This window comes from Pseudophryne corroboree, chromosome 8 (assembly GCF_028390025.1).
Source record: "Pseudophryne corroboree isolate aPseCor3 chromosome 8, aPseCor3.hap2, whole genome shotgun sequence".
In the NCBI taxonomy this organism is placed as follows: domain Eukaryota; kingdom Metazoa; phylum Chordata; class Amphibia; order Anura; family Myobatrachidae; genus Pseudophryne; species Pseudophryne corroboree.
This window is the reverse complement of record NC_086451.1, coordinates 40,510,960-40,537,771: the sequence shown is the minus strand read 5'-3', so window position 1 is coordinate 40,537,771 and position 26,812 is coordinate 40,510,960.

The window sequence follows — 26,812 nt, the reverse complement described above, 5'->3', positions numbered from 1 at the left end:
GATTACCATTCCAATCGTAGTCCATGTGGATCATTAAGTATGAAAAGGTTCAAAAAAAGGAAAAAATCATGAAAAACTCATGTCGACCTTTTGACCTGCTGACCTTGAACATTTCGACCTAGAGACCCTGTCGACCTAGAAACCCTGTCGACCTAGTTACTGTCGACCAATAGTGGTCGACCTAGATAGTGTCGACCGAGTTACTGTCGACCTAGAGACCGGATCCTGGGTGAGAGAATGTTAAGAACACAGACAAAGGTCAGGGCTGGTGGCAGACAAGCAGAGACTAAATGTGATCTAAGGTTAGGGCAGACAGAAAGCAAGGGAGATCCAAAAACTAGCTGAGGTTGGGAAAAAGGAAAATGGCAAAATCCAAGGTCTATATGAGTCAGTCACAGGTAATATACAGTACATTAGCACCAGTATACAGCAAATGGGTAACAAGGGACACTATAACCAGCACAGGTGGGACTGCTTTTTGTTGTTGAACTAACCAATAGACAGAGGTCCGGAAGACCAACCTCTTCCTGGTAATCAGCCACAGCTGGAATGTATACATTCAAAAAGTGTCTAGTTACCTAGCAACTGGGAACACTTGTGCAGAAGAGAGGCTGAGCTAACAGAACTGAGCCATCAGGTGTTGCTAAGTGATGGATGTGATGGGGGCTATTTTTTTTATTTGAATTGTATTTGGATTCGATGTCTTGATCTAGCACAGGTTAGAATGCTTCATGCTCATCTGTGCAATTTATACCACTTCCTTTTACATTCTTACTTGAATTTTGACTTGATTGCACCTGAGTAAAAGCTTAGTTACATGTCCCGAAAAATTCAGGCTCTTTAACAGAGATGAATTGATGTAATTGGGCATTGGCATGTGTTCATATGGGAGCAGTAGGATATGCAGCGGTACATAACCAAATAAAGGCCCAGATTTATCAAGCCTTGGAGAGTAATAAATAGCACGGTGATAAAGTACCAGCCAATCAGCTCAAAACTGCCATCTTGCAGGCTGTGTTTGAAAAATGACAGATAGGAGCTGATTGATTGGTACTTTACCACCGTGCCATTTATCACTCTGTAAAGCTTGATAAATCTGGGACAAAGTTTGACCTTTTCCATTTCAAAATTATTGGTCAAAGACACCGATGATTGGAAGCTTTGACCTTATTTTTCCCAGGATCCGGTCTCTAGGTCGACAGTATCTAGGTCGACAACGTTTAGGTCGACCACTCTTGGTCGACAGTAACTAGGTCGACAGGGTCTCTAGGTAGGGTTTCTTCTGTCAATCCATGGCACAAATGGGCAGATGTATTAAGCCTGGAGAAGTGATAAACCAGTGATAAGTGGAAGGTGATAACGCACCAGCCAATCGGCTCCAATATGTAAATTGACAGTTAGGAGCTGATTGGCTGGTGTGTTATCACCTTCCACTTATCACTGCATTTATCACTTCTCCAGGCTTAATACATCTGCCCCAATGTTTACAGTACAAAATGTATACTTAAGTAAATGCAGAACAAACTGCAATTTTTTTTTTTCAATATACAGGAACTATACTGTACATGCTAAATTGAGATAAGGGATGACATAATGAAACCTTATGCTTTAATTTTTCCCTTCTTTTTCAAATTGCTGTATGATACGCCGGAAACCCTGATTCTCTGTAAGTGTGTTTATTTTGTTTATTTGCCACTTTAAAAGATCCATAATATAACTTCTAAACAATTTTATTTAAACGCCTCTTCCTAAAATCTAGGTCTGGTTCCCCTAGTTCCCAGACACGCAAGGCTTCAAATTATCATAATTTCTCTCCTCTTGGTCTGACCCACATTTGACTCATTAGGTGTGTGAGCTTGCGACCACAGAGCTTTACTGTACGTCATCACTTCCTTAAGGTTTATAGAGCACAGGCTCAGTCAGCGCAAACCTTTGCAGGACTCTATTTACTAATACTTCATTAACTGGGAAGTTGATGTTGTATAACTGAAGGTCTCCATAGTAACTTGTCTTTCCTATTGGACAAGGAGGCACGGCATCAGGGCCAGTTCAAAGTTTTCTTGGTGCCTTTGGCAAAGCTTTAATCTGTTGCTCTGCCTTCCGCAAATATCCTCACAAACCTTTTTCATTTGACTTTTATAAAAATAATTATAAAATAATAACTATTACCATAGTTTTTACCATAGCTTTTCCCTCACATGCCCCGCTGTCTACCAGTTTTTCTCGCACATGCCCCACTCTCTACCAGCTTTTCCCCTCACATGCTTTTCTACCCATCAGATTCTCCCTCACATTCCCCTCTGACACCAAATTTTCCCTCACATACCCCTCTGACACTAGATTTTCCCTCACATGCTCTTCTGGCCAACGCATTTTCCCTCACATGCCCCTCTGACACCAGATTTTCCCTCAAATGCCCCTCTGACACCAGATTTTCCCTCACAATGTCCTTTGTCCACCAGCTTTTCCCTCACATGCCCCCTCTGCTCACCTTATTTTCTCACACATTCTCCTCTGAACACCAGATGATATTTTAATGCACACCAGCTTTTACCCCCTCTTTATATCTGAATGCCCAATTTATCCCACCTACTTACCTGATCCTCTGATACACTGCCATAGTGTAATTCATTGCCACATCATAGGTTCCTCTTTGGATACAAAACAGCAAGTTTGTTTCAGCTTTGTACATTAGCTGCAAACCTTAATCATAGCTCAGGAGATGGAAATGGGGGGTGTGTGGCACAGTTAAGTCAGGTGGCATGATGCCGCACACCTGTCATTATGGCCGTGCCCGTGCTATGCGATACTGTGATTATGCCATTCAATGCTAACCCATTTAAATATTTTTCATGTAAAAAAAAAAACAACTAATCAAATATCTTATTTCTTTTTGCTTTAAAAAGACTGTAGAGTATATTTACTAAAAAGTGGAGATGTTGGCCATAGCAACCAATCTTATTCCACTTAACATTTATCTAGCTGCTTCTAGAAGATAATAGCTAGAATCTGATTGGTTGCTATGGGCAACATCTCCACTTATAAATAAAAAAACCTCACACCTTAGTAAATATACCCCTAGATGTTTTGTTGATGACTTCTTGCCCCAGTGGTATGGAATGGCAGCTATAATATTATATTACCATACTGAATGCTCAATTCCATTAGAAAAATGTCCGCATTGGCCTCACCGCTGGGAGAAAGACCTCGGCCCTCCATCAGACGACGAAGCATGGCAGACCGGCAGACGTAATGTAGCTCATTCTTCCATTTCCTTCCTCATTAAAGAAAACTCATATAAAATCTATTTGAGATGGTATTTGGTACCCTCTAGGTTGAATAAAATTTCCCCGTCCTCCTCACCACTGTGTTGGCGTGAATGTGGCTTAAAAGGAGACTTCTGCCACATTTGGTGGAATTGTACGAAGATTAGGCCCCACTGGATAAAAATAGAATCTCTATTAAGAAAATATCTCAATCTCAAATCATGCTTGGCCCATGGTCAGCTTTATTGGGTTACCCGATAGTTGGTCTTCGCCCTCCCACAGAATAAACTGTCTCTTCACATTTTGCAGGCTGCTAGGGGTGCCTTTGCTTCTTGTTGGAAGCAACCCTCTTCTCCACCCATACATATGGTACTATCCAAAATTTGGTTTATCATTTCCAAGGAAAGGATCACTCATACTCTAAATGGTACTCTGGATAAATTTGAGAAAATGTGGTCCCTGTGGTTTGCATTTTCCAATGGTCCCTCTCATGGGTCTGGAGATTAAAGTGCGTTCCTGTAAAAAAAAAGTTTTCTTTTTGTTCCTTTTTCTACTCAATTTACTTCCTGAGCTCGGTGGTCCTCCCCTTCTTCTCCTTTCTTTCCGTCTCCTTGTCTTTCTTTTTTTTCTTTTTTTGTCATTTCCTCCTTTTCTCGCAGTCTTGTTCTCATTTCAATTTCTCTCATAGGGGGTCATTCCGAGTTGTTCACTCGTTATTTTTTTTCGCTATGGAGCGATTAGTCGCAAACTGCGCAAGCGCAATGTTCGCAGTGCGCCTGCGCCAAGTAAATTTGTGCAAAAGTTTGGTATTTTACTCACGGTGTAATGAGGTTTTTTCATCGTTGTGCTGATCGTAGTGTGATTGAAAGGAAGTGGGTGTTTCTGGGCGGAAACTGGCCGTTTTATGGGAGTGTGCGGAAAAACGCAGGCGTTTCAGGGAAAAACGCGGGAGTGTCTGGAGAAACAGGGGAGTGGCTGGGCGAACGCTGGGTGTGTTTGTGACGTCAAACCAGGAACGAAAAGGATTGAACTGATCGCAGTGTAGGAGTAAGTCTCGAGCTACTCAGAAACTGCTAAGAAATTTCTATTCGCAATTCTGCTAATCTTTCGTTCGCAATTCTGCTAAGCTAAGATTCACTCCCAGAGGGCGGCGGCTTAGCGTGTGCAATGCTGCTAAAAGCAGCTAACGAGCGAACAACTCGGAATCACCCCCATAGTTTTTTATTTTCCTAATCCTTTTAATATTCTCTAAAACTGCATTGCTCTTCGAGATGTTTACGTTACATGTTCTACATTGTTGTGGGATATTCATGTACCATTGCTTAAATTGTGTATAGTTCTGTATGGAGCTTTGTAATAAAATTCATATAATTTTTTTTTTTTTTTTAATTAAGTTATGCAATGTTCTGCATCGTGTTTTGTAATGAGCTCCAGAAAAATCTCTAAGGGAGTCATTCTGAGTTGATCGCTAGCTGCCGTTTCGCAGCACAACGATCAGGCTAAAAATCGACATTTCTGCGCATGCGTATGCACCGCAGTGCGCACGCCCGACGTATGGGTACAAAGTCCTTTGTGGTTTTGCATAGGTTCTAGCGAAGCTTTCAGTCGCACGGCACAACGCAGAAAGATTGACAGGAAAGGGGCGTTTCTGGGTGTCAACTGACCGTTTTCTGGGAGTGTTTGGAAAAACGCAGGCGTGCCAGGGAAAATGCAGGCGTGGCTGGGCGAACGCTGGGCGGGTGTTTGATGTCAAAAGCCAACCCTCCAACATTAGAATCAACGCACACGAAGAGTAAGTACAGGGCTGGTCTTGTATAGCACAAAATGATATTGCAGGCGCTCTGCTGCACAGGCGTTCGCACTTCTGCAAAGTGAAAATACACTCCCCGGTGGGCGGCGACTATGCGTTTGCATGGCTGCTAAAAACTGCTAGCGAGCGATCAACTCGGAATGACCCCCTAAATCCGGTATCCTATTAGGTGCGATCCTTTTCTGTCCGAAAAAGGACCCGCAATAGTGCGATAACACATGGGGTGCCGGATAAGCTTCCGATCCCATGTGTTATCATGACTCTGACAGCTGCTTATCACAGATTATGCTTTGGGTGCCCGAGACACCCGAAGCATAATCCCTGTTAAGTGTCGGGTATCAGGGCTCATTGGATAGCTCATAGTGCAGAAATCCATTAAAAACTTGTTTAATCAAGCAACACAACACAATATATTATGCAGAATGTACCAATGCTGGCTGTACAAACCACCACAAATATAACAGCTTCACAATATCCAGCACGTTCGACACATGCGGCATAAAGCCTGTACAGCGACCGGCTCGATGTGTAATCCAGAGTGCTAGACCCCACCCTAATGCGTTTCGAGTCGACCCTTGAACTCCATCAGGGTGGGGTCTAGTAGCCTTTGGTGCTATTTAAATTCCTTACTGGGGTTGCAATATTGCCCCTAAGGAGTGTATCTCGACTGAAATGAGTCATTGGGACATTCTGCAATGTAACTAGGTACTATTTAAAGCCTTTATGTGGGATTCCTGTGTCAGTGTGAGTCCTTCCCATCTTCTAGATATGGACAAGTGCTATATTTATTTTTATGGATGGTGCACAACACCTTGTATATAAACCTCTTAAACTACACAGCAATATCTGCTATAAAAGTACCTTTTACACTATAATCACACGCACCAAAGTATCTAGTAGTCCGGTTGCAGGTCCAGTCGATCTGAATAAAATGAACCAGTTATATTTGTTTCATCCAGCTGTCAGAGAAACTCCTGTTTTATTAGTAGAATAGCTGATGCCCGCGGCTTCACCCATCTTCAAGTTGCTTTTTTTTTAACTTGAGATGTTTTAGTTGTATTGAGAAATCCCTAAGTGCATATTTATTGCAGTTATGTTTTTTACAAGCAAATAATGTGATTGTTTGCAGAGGTGGAATAAGAGAGGAGAGGGCCCGTGAGCCGGCGTCGTGCCGGCCCCCCTTCCCTCACTGGCTCATGAGCTGACCAGACTCTATCACTGCGCTACAGTCTACTGTGCATGGGCCGACCTCCAGGGAGATACTGGCCAGGCCATTTTCCCAGTGATTTCTGCAGCATCGACGGACAGGCAAGTATAGTCTATGGGTGCAAATTGTGCGGTGTAGGCCCCCCTGAACCCAGAGGCCCATGTGCACTATACAGCCTGCGCCAATTATAGATTCGCCAATGCTTATGGTATATTTCTACATATTTATTAACCTCCTCATTAAATAGTTTAATAATAAACCACACTCCTTGACAAAGACCTCCAGGTCGAAACGCATCGGTGTTGAGCCTGTAGATCCTACATTTACCTCCAGTTTGGACCAGAGACCACATGACCCAGGAGGGAAGTAGTTCCGGACCAACTCCCCGTAAGGTCATGTGAAAAAGTTTTTTACACCTGTAACTCTGTCCATTTAAAGAATCTCTCTCAGAAAGAGACTTTGGGGTATATTTACTAAGCTCCCGATTTTGACCGAGATGCCGTTTTTTCTTCAAAGTGTAATTTCGGTAATTTACTAAGCAAAAATCTCGGCAGTGATGAGGGCATTCGTAATATTTTGGAAGTCCTAGGAAAAAATCACAAATCAATACACCATCGGTCAAATACGCCTGCAATTTGGTAGAAATCGGTAATTTACTAAAAAGTGCAAATCACAAACACTGCCGACAATAGCCAAACACTGCCGTGCTGAAATACAATTCGTGAAAAAGTGCTAAAAAAAACTAGAGATGAGCGCCTGAAATTTTTCGGGTTTTGTGTTTTGGTTTTGGGTTCGGTTCCGCGGCCGTGTTTTGGGTTCGAACGCGTTTTGGCAAAACCTCACCGAATTATTTTTGTCGGATTCGGGTGTGTTTTGGATTCGGGTGTTTTTTTCCAAAAACACTAAAAAACAGCTTAAATCATAGAATTTGGGGGTCATTTTGATCCCAAAGTATTATTAACCTCAAAAACCATAATTTACACTCATTTTCAGTCTATTCTGAATACCTCACACCTCACAATATTATTTTTAGTCCTAAAATTTGCACCGAGGTCGCTGTGTGAGTAAGATAAGCGACCCTAGTGGCCGACACAAACACCGGGCCCATCTAGGAGTGGCACTGCAGTGTCACGCAGGATGTCCCTTCCAAAAAACCCTCCCCAAACAGCACATGACGCAAAGAAAAAAAGAGGCGCAATGAGGTAGCTGTGTGAGTAAGATTAGCGACCCTAGTGGCCGACACAAACACCGGGCCCATCTAGGAGTGGCACTGCAGTGTCACGCAGGATGGCCCTTCCAAAAAACCCTCCCCAAACAGCACATGACGCAAAGAAAAAAAGAGGCGCAATGAGGTAGCTGACTGTGTGAGTAAGATTAGCGACCCTAGTGGCCGACACAAACACCGGGCCCATCTAGGAGTGGCACTGCAGTGTCACGCAGGATGTCCCTTCCAAAAAACCTGAACCACTAGCCATGAACATAGGCCAGGGCCTCAGCCGTTCCTTGCCACTCCGTGTGGTAAATGGCATATTGGCAAGTTTACGCTTCTCCTCCGACAATTTTATTTTAGGTTTTGGAGTCCTTTTTTTTCTGATATTTGGTGTTTTGGATTTGACATGCTCTGTACTATGACATTGGGCATCGGCCTTGGCAGACGACGTTGCTGGCATTTCATCGTCTCGGCCATGACTAGTGGCAGCAGCTTCAGCACGAGGTGGAAGTGGATCTTGATCTTTCCCTAATTTTGGAACCTCAACTTTTTTGTTCTCCATATTTTATAGGCAGAACTAAAAGGCACCTCAGGTAAACAATGGAGATGGATGGATTGGATACTAGTATACAATTATGGACGGACTGCCACGGTTAGGTGGTATAAAAAAACCACGGTTAGGTGGTATATATTGTAATACAATTATGGATGGACGGACTGCCTGCCGAGTGCCGACACAGAGGTAGCCACAGCCGTGAACTACCGCACTGTACACTGGTTGATAAAGAGATAGTAGTATACTCGTAACAACTAGTATGACTGACTATGACGGTATAAAGAATGAAAAAAAAACCACGGTTAGGTGGTATATATTGTAATACAATTATGGATGGACGGACTGCCTGCCGAGTTCCGACACAGAGGTAGCCACAGCCGTGAACTACCGCACTGTACACTGGTTGATAAAGAGATAGTAGTATACTCGTAACAACTAGTATGACTGACTATGACGGTATAAAGAATGAAAAAAAAACCACGGTTAGGTGGTATATATTATAATACAATTATGGATGGACGGACTGCCTGCCGAGTGCCGACACAGAGGTAGCCACAGCCGTGAACTACCGCACTGTACACTGGTTGATAAAGAGATAGTAGTATACTCGTAACAACTAGTATGACTGACTATGACGGTATAAAGAATGAAAAAAAAACCACGGTTAGGTGGTATATATTATAATACAATTATGGATGGACGGACTGCCTGCCGACTGCCGACACAGAGGTAGCCACAGCCGTGAACTACCGCACTGTACACTGGTTGATAAAGAGATAGTAGTATACTCGTAACAACTAGTATGACACTATGACGGTATAAAGAATGAAAAAAAAACCACGGTTAGGTGGTATATATTATAATACAATTATGGATGGACGGACTGCCTGCCGACTGCCGACACAGAGGTAGCCACAGCCGTGAACTACCGCACTGTACACTGGTTGATAAAGAGATAGTAGTATACTCGTAACAACTAGTATGACACTATGACGGTATAAAGAATGAAAAAAAAACCACGGTTAGGTGGTATATATTATAATAATACAATTATGGATGGACGGACTGCCTGCCGACTGCCGACACAGAGGTAGCCACAGCCGTGAACTACCGCACTGTACACTGGTTGATAAAGAGATAGTAGTATACTCGTAACAACTAGTATGACTATGACGACGGTATAAAGAAAGAAAAAAAAATACCACGGTTAGGTGGTATATAATTATACAATTATGGATGGACGGACTGCCTGCCGAGTGCCGACTGCCGACACAGAGGTAGCCACAGCCGTGAACTACCGCACTGTACTGTGTCTGCTTCTAATATAGACTGGTTGATAAAGAGATAGTATACAACAATATACTACTATACTGGTGGTCAGGCACTGGTCACCACTAGTCACACTGGCAGTGGCACTCCTGCAGCAAAAGTGTGCACTGTTTAATTTTAAATTAATATAATATTATGTACTCCTGGCTCCTGCTATAACAACCTGCAGTGCTCCCCAGTCTCCCCCACAATTATTATAAGCTTTTATACATTGATGTGCAGCACACTGGGCTGAGCTGAGTGCACACAGACTGAGTCACACTGTGTGACTGCTGTGTATCGTTTTTTTCAGGCAGAGAACGGATATAGCAGAGAACGGATATATTAAATAAAAGTTAACTTAACAACAACTGCACTGGTCACTGTGGTAAACTCTGTCTGCACAATCTCTCTCTCTCTCTCTCTCTTCTAATCTATTCTAATGGAGAGGACGCCAGCCACGTCCTCTCCCTATCAATCTCAATGCACGTGTGAAAATGGCGGCGACGCGCGGCTCCTTATATAGAATCCGAGTCTCGCGAGAATCCGACAGCGTCATGATGACGTTCGGGCGCGCTCGGGTTAACCGAGCAAGGCGGGAAGATCCGAGTCGCTCGGACCCGTGAAAAAAAACATGAAGTTCTGGCGGGTTCGGATTCAGAGAAACCGAACCCGCTCATCTCTAAAAAAAACCAGACCTGCTTTTTTCCCCCGTGTTTGGATAGGCATGCACGGATCCATGAGATCCGTGCATGTTTATCAGTGGGAAGGGGATGGGAAAGTGTTATTTTTATGAAAAAAAATGCGTGGGGTCCCCCCTCCTAAGCAAAACCAGCCTTGGGCTTTTTGAGCCGGTCCTGGTGGCAAAAATATGGGGGAAAAAATGATAGAGGTTCCCCCATATTTAAACATGTAACCAATGTGGTCATTGTAACTTTGTGGTCAGCGGTGAGGTTACTTTCGGTCAGCCGCTGACCACAAAGTTCCCACCATTGGTTACAATGGAGCGCATAGGCGCTACATTGTAACACTGCCGTGTGCTGCCTGTCATACAGTACAGGAGCACACAGCCAATCAGGAGGATGCCACAACGTGGCGTTCCCTGATTGGCTGATGGAACCGTCTTAGACATAAGTCAGAGGGGGTTCCTGGCATTCGGGGAAAGGGGTCCCATGTGAAAACATGGGGCCCCTTTCAGTGCGAGGTCGGGTATCCGTTTTTTTATTTTGCCAAGTACCTGGATTACAAATGGATTAAAAGAGGAGCCATCTACACTGGATTTTGTGAGTATAATTTTTTCAACAGGTACACCATGGATTCTACATGGAGAAGAGGACCGACCCTCGTGTGAACATAGGTAAGTATGTGTATATGGAGGTGTGGATGTATGCATTAAAGTTATACTTTCAAGGTGTGTGTCTTATGTTTTTATTGGGGTATTTTTTTAGTAGTAGTACTACAGGTACCAGCGGGCCCGGTTTTCCTCCGCATGCTGGTACTTGTGGTTCTCCAAGTACCAGCTTGCGGGGGAGGCTTGCTGGGACTTGTAGTACTGCTACTAAAAACAATATTAATTTTTTGACAAAATGGCTATCAGCCCTCCATCCGCAGCCCTTGGATGGGGGGGACAGCCTCGGGCTTCACCCCTGGTCCTTGGGTGGCTGGAGGGGGGGGACCCCTTGATTGAAGGGGTCCCCACTCCTCCAGGGTACCCCGGCCAGGGGTGACTAGTTGGTTATGTAATGCCAGGGCCGCCGGGACCTATATAAAAGTGTCCCCCGGCTGTGGCATTATGTATCTGGCGAGTGGAGCCCGGTGCTGGTTTCAGAAATACGGGGGACCCCTACGCTTTTTGTCCCCCGTATTTTTGGAACCAGGACCAGGCGCAGAGCCCGGTGCTGGTTGTTTAAATATGGGGGAACCTCTATCATTTTCCCCCCCATATTTTTGCAACCAGGACCGGCTCAAAGAGCCCGAGGCTGGTTTGGCTTAGGAGGGGGGACCCCACGCAATTTTTATTTTTATTTTAACACTGATTTTATTTTTTTTAAAGGTGCACAATGAAGCCCAGCACGGATCTCTCAGATCCGGCTGAGATTAATTGTATTAAAGTCGGCAGTGTTTTACAAGTCACTCACGTAAAACACTGCCAAAAAAAAACGAATGACATCGACATCGGTAAAACCGACAATGCAGAATACGGCAGCTTAGTAAATTAGTCGTACTAAATTCAAAAAGTTGCAAATTTACACTTTCGATGTCATTCGTGATTGAACTTTGACCTCAAACGGGAAAATACGATTCTTAGTAAATATACCCCTTTGTATTTTATGTTGTTTTTAATTGAGTGTAATAAATTGGATACAAAACAGTACGATGTCCTGATTTAGACCTCTTCTGCCCGCATATCATAGAACCTGTGAATATACCATAAGAAGCGAGATGGGGACATACCGAAGAGGACCCCCGTAAAAGAAACCTTTACACAATTTAGAACTTGTAAGTTTAGGTACGTTCCTATTCCACTGATTCCACATAGTCCTTGTGGTGACCCAGTGAGTAAGGGGAAGGGGAAGAGGGAAGGCGTACCCCCATGAAAAGAAACCTTTATGTGTGGAAATTTTCTCCCCCAACGTGTGAGTATGGTACGCTACTCGTTTAACGTGATATAGTGGAGGATCAAGATTTTTAACACCCCTTATCTAGAACTGTGTTTACCACCAAGGGCACTTGTAACCCCCTTTTTTAAGACCTATTACACTATTGTATTTCTTTTCCTCTTGTTATATGTCCATCATCGTTAGGAGGTAAAGGACGTGCAGGACGATTCCATCGGACGGACTTCAATTCAGAAGGACATTTGAACACCACCTTAATAATCTTATTAAGATTTTGGACTTGTGAGCACTGATCAGTACGTGGTATCCATTTGTGTTTGTGCTAGTTTAATAATAAAGGTAGGTGTCGAAAAAGATATTAGTTTATATTATAATGCTTTGTAAAATAGTGAATTTGCGCTACTGACACTCAAGCAGATGGCCATAGGGGATATGTATCATACCTTTCAAGAGGACATCACTCGCCCTTCAGCCACCGCTTGCCCTAAGGTCACACAGGTACCTTCATATACAGGTTGCCACTAACCGCACCTTCAGCCCCAAGACCACAGATATATTATATTATATACACACACACGTACACATACAGTGGTCGATGTGGGAATTTTTAAGTGAGGGTATGGAAAATTTAAAGGGGTATAGTGTCCACTCCAGGGTGTACTGTTGTGCATGTCAAAGGCGTGCGTGCCGAAAAAGAGGTGTGTCCTTAAGAGGCACTGGATGAGAGGGAGGACACATGGCAGAGGAAGGACTGAGGGAGAAGGGGGCTTTGGGTGAGAGGGGAGATGCAGGGTGGGAGAAGGACATAATGGGGATAGTGACAGAGGAAGGGGGATTTCTGGGTGGGAGAGGGATATATTGTGGGGGATTGGGACACTGGGTGGGAGAGGATGCAGGGTGGGGGAGGGACATATTGGGGATTGGGACACTGGGTGGGAGAGGGTTGCAGGATGGGAGAGGGTCACCAGGTGAGAGAGGGGTGTGCAGGGTGGGAGAGGATGCAGGGTGATAGTGGGGTGTGCAGGTGGGAGGAGGACAGAGGAAGGGGGGATGCTGGGTGGGAGAGGGATATATTGTGGGGAATTGGGACACTGGGTGGGAGAGGATGCAGGGTGGGAGAGGGGCACCAGGTGAGAGAGGGGTGAGAGAGGGGTGTGCAGGGTGTGAACAGGACCTATTGTGGAGAAGGAAAGAGGAAGAGGGGGGACATAGGATGGGAGAGGGGCACCAGGTGTGAGGGGGGTGTGCAGGGTGAGAGGGGGTTGTGCAGGGTGGAAGAGGACGCATGATGAGAGGGGGTTGTGCAGGGTGGGAGAGGACGCAGGGTGATAGAGGGGCGTGCATGGCCAGAGAGGATGCAGGGTGAGAGGGGGGTGTGCAGGGTGAGAGGGGGGTGTGCAGGTTGGGAGAAGACTCAGGGTGATAGAGGAGTGTTCAGGGTGAGAGAGGACGCAGGGTGAGAGTGGGGTGTGCAGCTTGGGAGAAGATGCAGGTTGAGAGGGGGGTGTGCAGGGTGGGAGAGTACGCAGGGTGATAGAGGGGATTCGGTGCCAGTGCCGCGGGGGATCCGGGAGTGCTGCAGATCGGATCAGTAAAGATCTGACCTGTGGCGGATGGTAGGGGGCCCTTTTAGAGAGGGGGGCCCGGGGTACTTACCCCCTGGCCCCCCCCTTAATTCGGCTCTGACTGTTGTGTCCACACCTTATACCTCACTGTAGTGTCCACACACTATAATTCACTGTAGTGTCCACACACTATACCACACTGTAGTGTCCACACACTATACCTTACTGTAGTGTCCACACACTATACCACACGGTAGTGTCCACACACTATACCTCACTGTAGTGTCCACACACTATACCTCACTGTAGTGTCCACACACTATGCCACACTGTAGTGTCCACACACTATGCCACACTGTAGTGTCCACACACTATGCCACACTGTAGTGTCCACACACTATACCTCACTGTAGTGTCCACACACTATACCACACTGTAGTGTCCACACACTATACCACACTGTAGTGTCCACACACTATGCCACACTGTAGTGTCCACACACTATACCTCACTGTAGTGTCCACACACTATACCACACTGTAGTGTCCACACACTATACCACACTGTAGTGTCCACACAATATACCACACTGTAGTGTCCACACCTTATACCTCACTGTAGTGTCCACACCTTATACCTCACTGTAGTGTCCACACACTATACCCCACTGTAGTGTCCACACACTATACCACAGTGTAGTGTCCACACACTATACCTCACTGTACTGTCCACACCTTATACCTCACTGTACTGTCCATACCATATACCTCACTGTAGTGTCCACACCTTATACCTCACTGTAGTGTCCACACCTTATACCTCACTGTAGTGTCCACACCTTATACCTCACTGTAGTGTCCACACACTATACCACACTGTAGTGTCCAAACACTATACCACACTGTAGTGTCCACACACTATACCACACTGTAGTGTCCACACACTATACCACACTGTAGTGTCCACACCTTATACCTCACTGTAGTGTCCACACCTTATTCCTCACTGTAGTGTTCACACCTTATACCTCACTGTAGTGTCCACACACTATACCGCACTGTAGTGTTCACACCTTATACCTCACTGTAGTGTCCACACACTATACCGCACTGTAGTGCCCCCTCCTCTCCCATCCTGTAGCCAGCAGCAGCGCTGTTAGCATTTTGAGCGCTAGAGACTCTGGCACAGTGCCAGTGGCGCGACGGCCATTTTTTTCAGAGACCTGCCCATGCGCTGTAGACTCTGGCACTGTGCCAGAGTCTCCAGTGCTCAGATAGAGCACTAGCAGCGCTGCTGCGGCTGCCGGCTACGGGACTCGAGAGAGAGATGGGGACCCACACCCGGACACCAGAAAGGTAAGCACATAGAAAAAATGGGTGCAGACCTAGAGTCCCTGTCGACCTAGAAACCATGTCGACCTACTTACTATTGACCAATAGTGGTCGACCTAGACACTGTCGACCTAAGTCTAGTCTATCTAACATACCACACCCGTAAAAATAAAGCTGCCAGTATTTACCCTGCACAGAAACAATATAACCCACCCAAACCTAACTCTCTCTGTAAATGTTGGGTAACTCAGATCTGATTGCTGGGCTGCTAATTTTGCTGTCCTGTGTTCACTTCCAGGGGAGTGTATATTTGCCGTGCAAGTGTGCGATCCCATGTGTACGCCGAGCTGCGAAAATCCAGTGTGTGCAGTCTGTGCGCAGCCCAGGACTTACTCCTCCAGTGTGATGAGAACAGGCTGATCGGGACCGGAGCTGACGTCACACACCCTCCCTGAAAACGCTTGGACACGCCTGCGTTTTCCCTGACACTCCCAGTAAACGGTCAGTTACCACCCACACATGGCCTCTTCCTGTCAATCCCCTTGCGAACACCCGTGTGACCGGATTTTTCGCACCATCCCGTCACTGACCGGCGATGCCCTTTGCTGTTGTCCAATGCGCATGTGCGTTGCGGTGCATGCGCAGTTACTACCTGATCAGCAGCGATCAGATCTCAATCACCCCCTCGGTTTTGCCCATTAGAGAACAAATTTGCTGCTGTGATCAGGTCTGAATTAGGCCCTGTAGTGCATCCACATTGCCACACTATAATGCCTGCCATATTATGGCACACTGTAGTATGAGTGATATTCATGTGACCGGCGGTCAGGAGACCAATGGTCACATGACCTCCCCCAACATTCCGCCCCTTCACTATCCCGACGGTTGGCATGCCGACCAACAGGGACTATTTCCACCCATAGAGTGGGAATAGAACCCGTGACGAGCGCAGCAAGCCTGCAAGGGGCTTGCTGCACCCGCCCCCCCCCCCCTCCCCCCGCCGGGATCCCGGCATCGGTATGATGACCGTCGGTCAGCCATACCACACCCTGTAGTACCAACACATTATGCCGCACTTTAGTGCCCCCCGCATTATGCCACACTGCAGTACCCACACATTGTACCACTTTAGTGCCCTCCACATTATGCCACCCTGTCGTTACCACATATTATGCCACACTTTAATGCCCATCGCATAATGCCACACTTTAGCGCCCGCCACGTTAAACCACACTGTAATTCCCACACATTATGTCACATTTTACAGCCTACACAATAAAGTTTGTTTAAAAATTGGAAAAAAATAAAAACGGAAATCCAAGACGTAGGTGATGTACCAGGTATGGGAACAAGTCTTATCGCCATCAGTGTCCTAGAACAGAGAGGCCTGATGATAGTTGTGATGTTCTCAATCCAGTTATTCCAGAAACGTGAAATCTATAAATATGTTTAAATCAACAATGAGTCTATGCAATCAGTGGAATGAAACATATATCAAGATAAGAACATCGTAAAAGCTAAAATAGCCTAAACCTCTGAGTGTACGATGGTAAAAAATAGATTTCCTCTCAGAGGAGTTTGAGACCTTTACTTTACCTAGACAAGCGGTTGTATTTACCTTTTGTTGCTAAGTTTGCAGCGTCATAAAAAGAAACATATAGGTCTCAAAAAAGGATTTTTATTCACAGTAAATAGCATAAAATCCAAATACAGGGCCTAATTCAGTGAGGACTGCAAATTCTGCTAATTAGGATCGCATGCTGGGGGACGCCCATCGAAGGGCAAGGCCGCCCAGCATACTGACCGCCGCCTCCCCCCGTTCAACAAGCAGAAGTTGCAAACGCATCGCAATTTTTGCTTGTTGGCAGAAACTAAGGAAGCCTCCTGCCAGTGCAGCTTAGCTGCGCCCGCAGGAGGCTCACCGACATCTTCCCGAACGCTAGGGCTGCATGTGACGTCGTGCAGCCGCCGTGAACACTACTCCGTTTCGCCGCCTCCGCTCCCGTACGCGCCGCACCACCCCAGCAACGCTTCGTCTCCTCACTGGAAATGGAACGCTCCGGCCGCCCCCCCGCAACTACCTCTGTCTGCGTCTGCATCTTTGTCTCAAAATTCACAGTTGGATCATACACTGCGATCCAACCTGAATTAGGCCCATAATGCCATAGCATGAAGGTAATCAAAATACCCTACCGATTTAGGGGGTCAATCTGAGATGATCGTAGCTGTGCTAAATTTAGCACAGCTATGATCAGGCACTCAGACATACGGGGGGACGCCCAGCACAGGGCTATCCCGCCCCACATGTCAGTGCCAGCCCCCCCCCCCCCCCCCCCCGCAGAAGTGCAAAGGCATCGCACAGCGGCGATGCTTTTGCACTTCAAGAGTAGCTCCCAGCCAGTGCAGCTTTAGCGTGCTGACCGGGAGCTACTCGTCGCTCCCCGGCCCGCAGCAGCTGCGTGTGACGTCACGCAGCCGCTGCGGGCCACTCCCTGTGCATGGTCCGGCCACGCCTGTGTTGGCGGGACCGCGCCCACTAAACGGCGGCCAATTGCCGCCATTTTTGCCCCCTCCCGCCCGTCGACCACCTCTGCCTGTCAATCAGGCAGAGGCGATTGTAGCGCAGCGACGGGTGGCCATGCACGGTTCTGACTCGATCGCTACGCTGCGAAAAACTGCAGCATGCGATTGGGTCAGAATGACCCCCTTAGGGGGTTATTCATAGATGGTCGCAGATTTTACAATTGCAGCAAAATCTGCGACCATACTACTCACATGCTGGGGGGGCCATCCTGGGATGAGAAATTTAATTACGATTACATCAAATAAGGAGTTGACCCCTGCCTACGCAGCCTGGCTGCATAGGCAGGGTTACCGCTGCCATGTTTCCAGTCCCGGGATCCTGGCCGCAGAATGTCGGCTGAGGGGCGGTCGCCACAGGTTCTGTTCACACTCTATGAGTGTCGTAGACACCCATGAGTGGGAATAGTCCCTGTTAGCCGGTATGCTGACTGTCTGGATTTGCAGGGGGCAGGGTGGAGGTGTCAGTATTGTGACTTGCGGTCTCATTACCACCGGTCACATAACTACATCCCCCATACAACACCCAAAGTGCTGCTACACACATAATATGTGAGTTCACAGATACAATGTTATACTGTAAAAATGATACAAAAACAAGGTAGTTTGTGTAAAAAGTAGGAAGGCACACATATATCAGGGTATTGGGCTTCTGCTGACATCCGTTGTGTCCCAATAGGACATTGGATGGAGTCAGTGAGAGCACCCTTTTATGTATACAAAGTATATGAGTAAAGTTGCTCCGCATCTGCTGTTAACCCCTAATAATTCACAGAGAACCACCAGGAGAGGAGGGCCATGTGCATTCTCCATCTGGGCCCCCTCCTATCTAGCTGGCACGATGTATATTCTGGGCACTAGGGTCACTAGGGGACCCTAGTGCTGTCCCAGAGTCTAGTGCATATGCGCAGATCTCCTGAAAAATGGCGTGGCACCCAATTAGCCAGCGATTTCCTTACTGACATGCACAAACTTCAAGAAAAATGGCTGCCGCGCCATTTACCGGAGATTTGCATAGAGATGCTGCCACCTGCGGGGGACTCCGGAGAGGTGAGTATTTAAAAAATGGGTACGGTGTGTGCGGTGTGGCCCCCCTGGACCCCAGGGACGTGTGTGCACTGCACACACATCACCCATTGTAAATACGCCAGTTAGAACCACCCTGAGTTAATGAGAGTACGGATGAACCCAGAGTTCCCGGGTCCCGTCGCTAGCAAGCTCACCGGGGACACTCATTTAGTGTGTACCCTGCATTAGCTTATGTACAAGAAAGCAGTAGTGAGAACATAAAATTTCATAAAATCATTACCAGTGAAATATTAGAAAGCATCTATACATATAACAGTAAATTACTGCAATAGGAGAACCCAATGTCTATTTATGCATCAAAACAACTCTTTTCTATATAGAGATGTGCTTAAAGAAGAAGTGTGAAGAACAGCTGTTCTTTATTCAGGTGCCCAACTTCTACTTTTGGCCAATATTTCCCCTGGCAGTGAATGGTTAATGAGAACGTTGGAAACACATGCCCTGGAACACGTCTGCTTCTGCTGTCAATCCCCAAAAAGGGGCGTGACCTTGGCAAATCTTTGCGGTGATGCCGCTGCCGCAAGCCACGCCTCCCGCATTCATCACTGTGAGGTCATGGCCAGCGCTCTGTCTCATGTGAATATGTGCTGTGCGCATGCGAACAGCATCTATTTACCACTGCTCTGCTATGCAGAGCAGAGTGACAGAAGGCCTCCCAACTGCCCCCCACTGCGGCCTGCGGGTGGGACAGTCCCAAAAAAAGTGACTTTCCCGCAAAAATCAGGACAGTTGGGAGGTATGCCTTGTATGTGCACTACAAGGTCCCTGGGCCTGAAGTCATATTGGTTTACCCTCACGAACGTTCCACCGTGACTGGCTTTTTTGCCTTGCAAACGATTGCCGCTTTAAAAATACAGGCTTTCTTGCCTGAAGTCCTGCACCTCCGGCAATTCGGATGCTATTACATTTCCCCAGAAAGTGGAGAGAGATAAAGTACCAGCCAATCAGCTCCTAACTGCCATATTACAAGCTGTGTCTGAAAAATGGTAGGAGATGATTGGATGGTACTTTATCTCCTTCCACTTTATCTCTCTCCAAGACTTAGTACATTTGCCCTTCAGTATGTTCAGAGCCGGCCTTAGGCATAGGCAAACTAGGCAAATGCCTAGGGCATTTGGTATGCTTAGGGGCACCAGCAGCTTCTGCTGATTAAAATGATATGCAGCATGCCTATATTCTGTGTGTGACTGCGTCTGTATCTGCATACGAAATGCTACATTACAGTGTATTCCTGGAAATCATTGTAATGTAACATTTCGTATGCAGATACAGCCGCAGTCGCACACAGAATATAGGCATGCTGCATATCATTTTAATCAGCAGAAGCTGCTTGTGCATCCTAGCCACATAGTAATGCAAATAAGATGCATTTTCATAAACAAAAGGCGCCCAACGTTAGCAGAGCTGCCAGCTGACTCATGCCAGGGATCTCCTGCAGAACTAGCGGCGGTGCTAGGGGGGCATCAGCCAAAAAATTGCCTAGGGCATCATATTGGTTAGGGCCAGCTCTGAGTATGTTAGTACATATGCCCCATATCTCAGGATATCTATATCCTTTATGACAAATTAGATCATCAGGTCCCTTCAGTCGTTACCTACAGCTTAGCCTGTCTGTAACTGTTTGCAATTGGTTTACAGTTTACTGTATTACTAAAGGCAAGTTTCTGTTATTTCCAGACCTTGGCTGTGATGTAATGAAGTTTGAGTTCGCCGGCCGTGCAGAATGCCAGCAGAACTCAGGTGGTCATTTCGAGTTGTTCGCTAGCTGCATTCGTTCGCTGTGTAGCAATGAGGCAAAAAAACTGCACTTCTGCGCATGCGTATGCGGAGCAATGCGCACGCGCGACGTACTATTACAACGAACGATGTAGTTTCACACAGGGTCTAGCGAAGCTTTTCATTCGCACTGCTGGCCGCAGAGTGATTGACATGAAGTGGGCGTTTCTTGGTGTCAACTGACCGTTTTCAGGGAGTGTTCGAAAAAACGCAGGCGTGCCAGGGAAAACGCAGGCGTGGCTGGGCGAACGCAGTGCGTGTTTGTGACGTCAAAACAGGAACTGAACAGTCTGAAGTGATCACAAGCACTGAGTAGGTTTTGAGCTACTCTAAAACTGCACAAAAAAACTTTGTATCCGCTGTGCGATACTTTCGTTCGCACTTCTGCTAAGCTAAAATACACTACCAGTGGGAGGCGGCATAGCGTTTGCACGGCTGCTAAAAACTGCTAGCGAGTGAACAACTCGGAATGACCACCTCAGACCGTCCCCCAGCCGTGTTGGCTATAGGGAGCTGTCCGCACAGGGTGGTGCTGAAACTTTCCGGACTGACCCTCTCCCACACACACACACTATAGGCTGCTGGCCTGGGCTAATTTGTAGCAGCAAACAGCCTGCTGGTGGGATGGTGTGCAGGGCTCCAGAGGACGTTACACAGTCGGGATCATTCCGTGAGCTAGAGAGCTGCTACTGTGATTGAAAGTGATGGCTAAAACTTAGCTTCAGCATTAACTTTGTGAGGTATGGGGCACAGAAGGATCCTCACAAAGCCTCTCACCATCTGCCCCTGACTTGCAGGGAGTATTTAGCATCCTGTCTGCACTGCATACTGGACATGACACTGGCCAGATAGAGGAAAAGTTTCCTTCTGATGCGAGCGGTTGAGATCCTCTCGAGTTATGAGGCACTGAGTCCCACCCTGGGAGGCAAATCCACCTCTCAGCCCAGGACTTCTGACTGTGTGTGGAGGAGAATCCCAAACTTGCAGAAATCTGGGAGACATGGTGGTGGGGGAGCTCGGTCTGTGAGCGGCTCGGGGAGTGCTGCAAGCTGGTGAGTTGCGTTTATGAGAGCACACAATTAGAGAACGTAACATGTAGTAGGTGTTCATCATAGTTTAGATCACGCTGTCCGGCAATGAGGGCCTGTTGGCACCTTGGTAGATGAACTCCTACACTGTGAGCCAGAAGTCCTGGATCACCGTCACTGCATGGGGAGTCCAGAGAACACACTCATGGAATAGTGTAGCTCTGATAGGGGGTAATCAGTAGCGGATCTTGCTATGGGCACGCAGGATTTTTGCCCAGGGCGCCGCCTTCCGGAGGGCGCCGCCGCCGCCTTCCGGAGGGCGCCGCCGCCGCTGTGGCAAGATCCGTTACTGTGCCCCCCAATGCTCGGCAGAAGCGGTGCTGTGCGGTGCGCGATGAAGTCATCGCGCACCGCACTGCATTATGGGAGCAGCACATTGACACTAGGGGTCATAATTGACCTCTAGTGTCTATGCGGTGCTACGGAAGAGACGTCATGACGTCCCTCCCATAGATCAGAGGAGCGGCGCCGGTGGCCGGAGACGGAGGTCAGCAGCGGTCGGGAAGCAGGAGCAGGGATTGTAAGTATTAATTATTTTTATTTTTTCAGTGCAGCAACAAGGGGGCACAACTTTACAGGGGGCACAGTAATGGGGGCACGGTGCAACTAGGGGGCACAACTCTACAGGGGGCACAGTACTGGGGGCACGGCGCAACTAGGGGGAACAACTCTACTGGGGGCACAACTCTACAGGGGGCATAACTGACCATGCCCCTTCTCCGTGAAGCCATGACCCTATTTTTTCGACCGGGGCGCCACAAAGTGTAGATCCAGCCCTGGGGGTAATGGGACTATTTTTCAGCTACTGGTACACCTCTACTTCTACAAAGCACATCGGATGGAAGCGCAAGATATCAGTATATGAGATGTAGAAGTTTTGTGGTGGGGGAGGGTTTTTTTGAAGTGAGGCCATCTACTGCATACAATCTAACATCATTGCCCTATGATTACAGTACTTTGCAGATATACTGTCCGCTGTTGCCCATAGACAGTGGCTGGTAAGTGCCTGCAGGGAGTGATGGAAGACGTCCCTGGGGAGCATCGGGCCCATCTGGCCTCTGACCTGCAGCAGCATCAGACTGATGGCTGTTGGCGCCTGCTACATCTGGGATTGCATGAGACCCATGGCTGTATTTCAACAGTGGTGAGGAGCTGGGGCGGCTGGTGATGGCGACGGTGCAGTGAAGTCAGCTGAGTCCCGGTGGGCAGCTCTTTCTGGTGATTCAGCTGAGTCCTGGAGGGCGGCTCTTGCTGATGAGTCAGCTTAGTCCCGGAGAGCCGGACTAGCCCAGTCCCCTAGGAAGCTGCCAGTACCTCCCACCAGTGACTGTTGATCCTATACTGCTGGTGGCACATCCGGCTGCTACTGCATCATCAGCTGAGTCCCCAATCCGCCAGTCGCACATCTGTCAACACAGCTAGAGCCCAGCTAGCCAAACTACTCTGGCTGCGGACCCATGTGTCCTGCCAGGAGTGCTGCCCCCATGGCTACTGCAGCGCTATAATCAATACCCCTTCATCCACAAAGATAAGTCTTACAATGGACTTCCGTTGACCTTTCAGCACCAACTAGGAGACGCTTAGTTCCAGCTATTGTCTGATTTCACCCCACTCCTTCTCCGCTTTTCCACCTGACTGTGTTACCCCACTGTTATTCTGTCACCCTCTGCCCATTACCCTCTGCCTTTGGCCGTTACCACCCTCTGCCGCTCCCGATCACCCCCTACCTGTCACCCTTTGCCTCTGCCCATCACCCTCTCACCCACTGCCCGTCACCCTCTGCCACTGCCCATCACCTCCCAGTCACCCTCTGCCTCTCCCCGTCATCTTCTGCCCATCACCCTGTGTTCATTGCCATCACTCTCTGCCCATCACCCTCTGTCTGACACTCTGCTTATCACCCTCTGCCACCCTGTCACCCTCTACCCATCACCTTCTGGTTTAAAGACTAATAGGGGCACAGATTATTATTCGATTAAAAGAGGGCCGATTGGCGATCACATGAAGCGCTAACGTGTGGCACATTATGAACTCAGCATAGGGCCTAGTAGGGAGGGGGCCCAAAGCATATTTCTGCACCAGGACCCACCATTCTCAAGTTTCACCACTGCTGTGATCGATGTCGTTCACAGACATATCAGGAGTATACACCCAGCAATGTGCTTGCAATATATCGGCCGTTCACTCCCAAAGGCCGATACATATCTGCCAATGTTCTAAAATTAACCCTTTAATTCACTTAAAACACAGTGAGATCCATGCAGACTTCGCACAAACAACACGATTCCTATCACCATCGGACAACATGATTCAGCCCAACGTGAGTCTTCGTAAATGTCCCCCTAATGTTAATGGGGGTTACATAGGATAAAGACCCTGCTACTGTCTATTATACCGCCACCGCTATGGGTGTATATAAGCGACTGCCACCATTGGATACACAAGTGTGCTAAAACATTAACCCCATATGCTCCTGGCTGCATCTAATACTGCATACCTGCTATCTTACCATCCCAACTGTTACCCTGCACCTGTGGTATCCGGACTCCAGGTCGACAACAAAAAGGTCGACACACCTTAGGTCGACGCCAATTGGTCGACACACCTTATGTTGACATGGACAAAGGGTTGACATAGACAAAAGGTCGACATGGACAAAAGGTCGACAGGAACAAGGTCGACATGGAAAAAGGTCGTCATTAGTTTTTCACAATTTTTTTCTTTTTTGGAACCTTTTCATACTTAACAATCCACGTGGACTACGATTGGAACGGTAATCTGTGCCGAGCGAAGCGAAGGCACCATGCCCGAAGCATGGCAAGCGAAGCGAGCCATGCGAGGGGACGCAGTGCACTAATTGGGGTTCCCGGTCACTCTACAAAGAAAAGGCCCCCCCAAAAACATAAAAAACTCATGTCGACCTTTTTCCATGTCCATCTTGTTCCTGTCGACCTTTTGTCCATGTCGACCTTTTGTCCATGTTGACCTAAGGTGTGTCGACCAATTAGCGTCGACCTAAGGTGTGTCGACCATTTTGTTGTCGACCTGGAGTCCCAGACCCGCACCTGTTACTTAATAAATCTGTACCTGGTTAAGTTACTCATCGTCTGGACTGACATCCATTGCACAACGCTGACACCTATCAGCATCCATAGGGTCTGCCAATGGGGTGAACTCAAAAACTACTGGACTGAGTTTAATAAAAGTTTTACTATTTTTTAAATTTAATTATACTGTATATTATTGTATATTATTGTGCCCATACTCAAGGGAGGTACATAGTAAACAAAAAACACAATTGTACCTGTGGTCTTGGGGCTGAAGGTGCGGTTAGTGGCAACCTGTATATGAAGGTACCTGTGTGACCTTAAGGCAAGCGGTGGCTGAAGGACGAGTGATGGCCTCTTGAAAGGTATGATACATATCCCCTATGGCCATCTGCTTGAGTGTCAGTAGCGCAAATTCACTATTTTACAAAGCATTATAATAAAAACTAATATCTTTTTCGACACCTACCTTTATTATTAAACTAGCACAAACACAAATGGATACCACGTATTAATCAGTGCTCACAAGTCCAAAGTCTTAATAAGATTATTAGGGTGGTGTTCAAATGTCCTTCTGAATTGAAGTCCGTCCGATGGAACCGTCCTGCCTGTCCTTTACCTCCCAACTATGATGGACATATAACAGGAGGAAAATAAATACAATAGTGTAATAGGTCTTAAAAAAGGGGGTTACAAGTGCCCTTGGTGGTAAACACAGTTTTAGCTAAGGGGTAGTTAAAAATCATGATCCTCCACTATATCACGTTAAACGAGTAGCGTACCATACTCACACGGTGGGGGAGAAAATTTCCACACATAAAGGTTTCTTTTCATGGGGGTACGCCTTCCCTCTTCCCCTTCCCCTTACTCACTGGGGTCACCGTAAGGACTATGCGGAATCAGTGGTGGAACGTACCTAAACTTTCAAGTTCTAAATTGTGTAAAGGTTTCTTTTACGGGGGTCCTCTTCGGTATGTCCGCATTTCGCTTCTTATCGTATATTCACAGGTTCTGTGATATGCGGGCAGAAGAGGTCTAAAACAGGACATCGTACTGTTTTGTATCCAATTTATTACACTCAAAAACAACATAAAATACAAAGTCTCTTTCTGAGAGAGATTCTTTAAATGGACAGAGTTACAGGTGTAAAAAACTTTTTCACATGACCTTAAGGGGAGTTGGTTCGGAACTACTTTCCTCCTGGGTCATGTGGTCTCTGGTCCAAACTGGAGATAAATGTAGGGTCCACAGGCTCACCACCGATGTGTTTCGTCCTGGAGGTCTTTGTCAAGGAGTGTGGTTCATTATGAAACTATTTAATGAGGAGGTTAATAAATATGTAGAAATATACCATAAGCATTGGCGAATCTATAATTGGCGCAGGCTGTATAGTGCACATGGGCCTCTGGGTTCAGGGGGGGCCTACACCGCACAATCTGCACCCATAGACAATACTTGCCTGTCCGTCGATGCGGCAGAAATCACTGGGAAGATGGCCTGGCCAGTATCTCCCTGGAGGTCGGCCCATGCACAGTAGACTGTAGCGCAGTGACAGAGTCTGGTCAGCTCATGAGCCAGTGAGGGAAGGGGGGCCTGTACGGCGCCGGCTCACGGGGCCCCTCCTCTCTTATTCCACCTCTGCAAACAATCACATTATTTGCTTGTAAAAAACATAACTGCAATAAATATGCACTTTGGGATTTCTCAATACAACTAAAACATCTCAAGTAAAAAAAAGAGCAACTTGAAGACGGGTGAAGCCGCGGGCATCAGCTATTCTACTAATAAAACAGGAGTTTCTCTGACAGCTGGGTGAAACAAATATAACCGGTTCATTTTATTCAGATCGACTGGACCTGCAACCGGACTCCTAGATACTTTGGTGCGTGTGATTATAGTGTAAAAGGTACTTTTATAGCAGATATTGGGGGTCATTCCGAGTTGTTCGCTCGTTGACGATTTTCGCAACGGAGCGATTAAGGCAAAAATGCGCATGCGCATGGTACGCAGTGCGCATGCGCTAAGTCATTTAGCACAAAACTTAGTCGATTTACTCACATCCGAACGAAGAATTTTCATCGTTGAAGTGATCGGAGTGTGATTGACAGGAAGTGGGTGTTTCTGGGCGGAAACTGACCGCTTTCTGGGAGTGTGCGGAAAAACGCAGGCATGCCAAGATAAAATGCAGGAGTGTCTGGAGAAACGGGGGAGTGGCTGGCCGAACGCAGGACGTGTTTGTGACGTCAAACCAGGAACGAAACGGGCTGAGCTGATCGCAGTGTAGGAGTAAGTCTCGAACTACTCAGAAACTGCTAAGAATTTTTTATTCACAATTCTGCAAATCTTTCGTTTGCAAATCTG